This window comes from Zingiber officinale, chromosome 9B (assembly GCF_018446385.1).
Source record: "Zingiber officinale cultivar Zhangliang chromosome 9B, Zo_v1.1, whole genome shotgun sequence".
NCBI lineage: Eukaryota > Viridiplantae > Streptophyta > Magnoliopsida > Zingiberales > Zingiberaceae > Zingiber > Zingiber officinale.
In genome coordinates this window covers 86,493,386-86,499,496 of record NC_056003.1, presented here as the reverse complement: position 1 = coordinate 86,499,496, position 6,111 = coordinate 86,493,386, and positions in this window count along the sequence as shown.

Sequence of the window (6,111 nt, the reverse complement as noted above, 5' to 3'; positions counted from 1 at the left end):
AAATTTGATAAATAAATAATAATTATGAGAACCATCAAACTCAACTCTTTCATTTGATTCTTGATATAAAATTGAATTCACAATCACAATGGCTAAGATATGTTACAATGGGTCACATATTTGTAAAATTAAGGGTTTATTCTCAATAAGGTTGATGGAAATTTTCTTGTGTGGTGGCTTGTTTGATTTTTTTTAATGATGACCATGGGGTCAATCATATGGGGGCGTCGGAGGTCATCTATTGTAGAAAAAAAAATATGATATTACATCCCCCCAAGGTGTGGCTTTCTAGCAAATGATGGGGTATTTTTTTACCCAAGAGGCGAGGGTTAGAATCCAATAAGAGCACTATTGAATGTTTGGTATGTATGAGTGACGTATCAAGAGTTAAATTCATCTTATTTGTGTTGGTGTGTTTAGTACTAACGGTCTAATTCAAGTTTTGATAAATGATAAATAGATTAAGTTAGTTTGTTGTGATCTAATATTTTGACTGAGTGTGCAGGAGAAATCTAGCTAGGTCGACGAACCGATCGGATAACTGTGTGAAGCCTAGCTAGGTACACGGGCCGATCGGATAGCTAGCGCGAAGTCTAGCTAGGTCGACGGACTGATCGAATAGTTGGTACAAAGTTTAGACGGGTCGACGGGCTGATCGGATGTCTGGTAAAAGGTAAGTAAAGGTAAGTTACTGGAAGAGAGTGACTGTGAGGACGCATTCCAGTTGAGGGACAGTAAGCGTCGATCTAGTTTAGGTGGATCTTTAAACTGAGATCTTGATTAGTTCCTGATCCTGGGAGGATAGGAACTAATTACTCCATTTTTATATTGTGTTAACACTTGTCTTGCAGGATATTTTCGACTAACACATTTATTGCAGGGCAAGGAAATAAGTAAAGAAGCAAAACTGCCTTCGGGTGAACAGTACCCGAAGGCGTCTTCCATGGTTATGGAAGGCGCCTTGGTACTGTTCTTAGAATGCGTCTTCCACTGGATGAAATTTGGTCAAAGTTAAGGATAAGCACCGATCACTTCGAGATGGATTTTGCCTCATTAGAGGCGCCTTCCAAGCCTTTTATAAGGCAATTTCGAAGAGGCATTGGATCATCAAGTACATTTGAGCTACTACGCGTACATTTGAGCTTACGATTGCTTCTGGTTCTTTTTTTGACTCTATTGCGAAGCTGCTGAACCCGACGACTGCTCCAAGGAGTTTCAATCGCGCTCGACAGACATACATCAACTCAAAGTGCTTTGTTATTTGATCCCTAAAAGTGTTGGTAATATTTTTCTATTGTACTTAACTATTATAAAGACAAGTGCAGGCTTTATTTTTATTGTACTCAATTCTCTCTTCCGGGGGTATCGGAAAAATTTCAGTGGATTGTCCATCGATAGGTCCGTAGGACCTGGGCCTTGGAGTAGGAGTCGCCGAAGGTTCCGAACTAAGTAAAAACCGCTCATGTTTTTCTAGTGTTGCTTTCGTATTTACTTTCCGTTGCTTACTTGATAACTATTTTCAACGAACACTATTCACCCCTCCCCCCTCAAGTGTTTTCACTATCCAATAAGTGGTATCAAAGCAAGTACCACTCTGATTTGGTGTAACCATCAATCAAGAAAGGGGGTGAAAGTTTTTTGTTCTTTTTCGATTTTAAGTTTTTTCGATATAATTCAAACTGGTATTATTACCTTTTTGGAAACATTTTCTTCGTAGCAAATTAAACTGATCTGGTGCAACACTATTTCAGTCGGAATATTTTTCTTTCTCCCACACTACTAATTCAAGACCAAGTCTTGGGACCCTCTCTTTTTTTCTCTCTTTGTGTGCAGAATTCATGACCCAGACCGAGAGTTACAGCACCGTCCGCCCTCCCCTATTCAGTGACGGCGACTTCCCATACTGGAAGAAATGAATGGAAGTTTACTTGAAGACCAACTTCGACTAGTGGTTCAGCGTCACCGGAGGCTACAAGACACCTATCGACAACTCTGGAAATCCAATGGACCCAAAACATTGGAATCCGGAAATGAAGAAGAAAGTCCAGATCGACTTCAAGACGCTCAACACACAACAATGTGGGCTAACAAAGGAGGAGCTAAACTGAGTTGGCCCACACAAAAATGCGAAGGAACTGTGGGACAGACTTATCGAACTGCACGAAGAAACTAGCGACGCAAAGGTAACCAAACAAGATCTGTATTTAAATAAATTGTTTAACATTAAGATGCAGGAAGGAGAATCTGTGAGTCAACTCCACGGGTGGATCAAAGACATTCTCTTCGGGCTTCATACAATCGACCATCAAATAGAGAATCGTGATTTAATAAGGTACGACCTAAACGTGTTTCCTCAAAATACATTGTGGACATCCATCGTGGATGCCTACAGGATTTCAAAGAATCTTTCAAAGTTAAAATTAGACAAATTGTTTTGTGAACTTGAGCTACAGGAGCAAACTAACGTCAGAACCGAGAAAGGTACTGCTCTTTTTGCAGGTTCCTCCAAGGAAAAGTCCAGAACCGTTCCTGGATTCGAAGGTGAGTTAGACCAAGACTCAGAAGACGAAGAACACCTGGTGAACTTGGTAAGAAAAATGTTCTCTAGGAGAAAGAAGAACTTCAGCAGAAAAGACCTACAGAAGATCAACTCCACTACCGAATCAAAGAATGTGACCTGCTTCGAATGCAACAAGAAGGATCATTACAAGAACAAGTGCCCAAAGTTGAATAACGACAAAACCAAGACAACAAAAAAGAAGGCACTGAAAGCAACATGGGACGAATCGTCTTCAGAGGAATCGGAAGCCGAAGAGCAGAAGAACTGAAGCTACCTCGCGCTGATGGCCCACGAGAATCGGAGGACAAATCGGAAGACGGGTCCGAACCGGAATCAAGCCACGAGTTTGTACTCGTTTCCGAAAGTTCCGATGAGGTAAATTTTAATTTAAGCAATTTTTTTTAAAATTTATTTCATGCTTAAATAAAAAATTAACTGCAATCAAAATAAATTGCTCCTTGAGAAAAACCAACAACTCAAGGAACAAATTGAAAAATCAAATCTAAATCAAGTCGTAAAACTGGAGGAGGAAAATTCAATACTAAAAATTGAAATTAACAAGCTTAAAGAGTTATTAGAAAAGTTCACAACTAAATCTAAAAATTTGGATATAATATTAAATAATCAAAAAGGAGTATACAACAAATCTGGACTTGGATACAAGTCTAGCTTAATAAATAAATCATTTATTTCACTTGTATCTCAAAATAAAAAACAAATCAAAGCTTGAGTTTCGAAAGCGTGTCTAACCATGCAAGTAGGAATTAATCAATACTATATACCTAAAAATAAATTATATTACGTAAAATCCAAAAACCCAATTCAGAATTCTAACTATAAAACTAAATCAACAAAACCGAAATCAAATAATAGAAATAACTACAAAACCAAATCAAATCCAAATTATCATCAAGTGCATTACAATTATAAAAGTAATCGACATAAACCCAGAACTAAAATTTAATCTAGATCAATAATTCAGGGGAAGACTCCAAATTAGTTGGCACTAGGGGTGATCACGGATCGGGTTGGTTCGGTTATTGGGATAAAAAACTATCCGGCCCTATTAGATCAGATAATGCAAAATCGGGACCTACATCCGGCCCTATATCCGACGGTTCTTATGTTTCAGATATCCGACGGGTTGTCAGTTATTTGGATATCCGACCCTATATCCAATGAAATATAAAATATAAATATAAATATATATATAAAAAAATTAAAATGATAATAGACATTACTCATTACACGTTATAGCAGCTAATCAGAAATAACTATTACAATTGGTTCGGTTATTGGGATAAAAAACTATCCGGCCCTACTAGATCAGATAATACAATATTAGGACCCTACATCCGACCCTATATCCGACGGATTATTTTTTTTCGGTTCGGTTCGGGTCGGTATAAGCGGGTTGGTCGGTTTGACGGATTGACTGCTCACTCCTAGTTGACACCTCAAAAAATAACCTACCCGACAGGGTAATTAAAATTAGCTTAAAAATGGACTAAGTTTAACTTGACCTATGATACTGGTGAAGTTTTGGATGATAGTAGGTTAGGGAAGCTCAGTCTATGCATGTCTAGAAAGATATGACTTCAACCTGGTACATTTGGCTGAGTAGAACTAACTGAAGCTACCCTTACGGATTTTAGCTGTTAGACTAAGGTTTTGTATTAAGTTCAGTGGATAAAACTATTTGAAAAACCTCGAAGACATGGTTACTCTAATGATGTCCAGGTGACTCACCATAGCCTAGAAGTTTATCCAAATAATGCATGTTTGTTGAGCCCAAAGCTAAACCTGAATCTAACTTAAAATTAAACCAAACCTTGAAATTTAACTTGTCTCATCTTACAAAAATTATAGGATTATCTGATTGAAAACTTAGATCGGGTGAGATAACTAATGACCAAAATTAAATTAAATTAAATCAACTTAAATTAAATTAAATTAAATTAAATTTTAAAAAATTAATTTAACTTAAAAGATTAATTTAAATTTAAAAAATATTTTAAAAATTAACATAACTTAAAAAATTATTTTAAAAATTATTATAACTTCAAAAAAATTATTTAAAAAAATTAACTTAAAAAATATTTTAAAAATTAACTTAACTTAAAATTATTTTAAAAATAAACTTAACTTAAAAAGTATTTTAAAAATTAACTTAACTTAAAAATTATTTTAAAAATTATTATAACTTCAAAAAAAGTATTTAAAAAAATTAACTTAAAAAATATTTTAAAAATGAACTTAACTTAAAATTATTTTAAAAATAAACTTAACTTAAAAAGTATTTTGAAAATTAACTTAACTTCAAAATTATTTTAAAAATTAACTTAACTTAAAAATTATTTTAAAAATTAACTTAACTTAAAAAAAATATTTTAAAAATTAGTTTAAATTAAAAAATTATTTTAAAAATTAGTTTAACTTTAAAAAATATTTTAAAAATTAGATTAACTTAAATAAATATTTGAAAAATTAATTTAACTTAAAAATTATTTTAAAAATTAAATTAACTTAAAATTTTATTTTTTAAAAAATAAATTAACTTAAAATTTGATTTTTTAAAAAATAAATTAACTTAAAATTTTATTTTAAAATTATTTTAACTTAAAAAAATATTTTAAAAATTAATTTAACTTAAAAAATTATTTTAACTTAAAAATTATTTTGACTTAAAAACTATTTTAACTTAAAAATTATTTTAAATTTAAAAAATTATATTAAAAATTATTTTAAACTTAAAAAATATTTTAAATTAATTTTAACTTAAAAAATTATTTTAACTTAAAAAAATTATTTTAACTCAAAACAAATTATTTTAACTTAAAAATTAGTTCAAAGCTATTTTAACTTAAAATTTATGTTAACTTGAATTTTTATTTACTTTTAAAATATAAAAAAAAATACTATCAGATTTAGGGAGAGTATTAATATTTTGCAAACTACTTATATTTTTTAAAAAAATTATTTTTAAAATTTTTATTTACTTCCTTAATCTTTAAAAGCTTTAAAGATAAGTTTTAAAAATCAATTTGTCAAAATTTTTGAAAACGACTTGACTTAAAATTTATTTTTGAAAAGATATTTTTTGAAAACATCCTGTATATCTTTTTCAAATTTCAAAATGTTGTTCAAATTGTTAAAATGTTTTCCAATTTTTTTTTCCATTTTGAAAAATGTTGTTTTAGCATTTTTTGTTAAATTTTATATCTTTTGAAAATATAATAAAAGATAGTAATTGTGAAAATTATGTGAAATAAGTGTTGGTACCCCAAAGTTATTTTGATGTGATCAAACAAGTTAAGTTATGTCCTGTTGTGTTTAACCCTGTGTCTAAGTGTGCAGAAGCTTAGGAGCACAGGAAGTCGAGCAAAAGACGCAGCTAGCGAGAAGGACGACACGAGAGAGACCCGACGAGTTCGGTGCTTCTGAGGGGCGAGGTGCTACGAAAGAGTATGCGGGTGGACGAGAAAGAAGCATGCGACGTTTTCGAGGGACGATAAGCTGGAGTGGAAGGTTGCTCGAGAATGCCGAAAGTT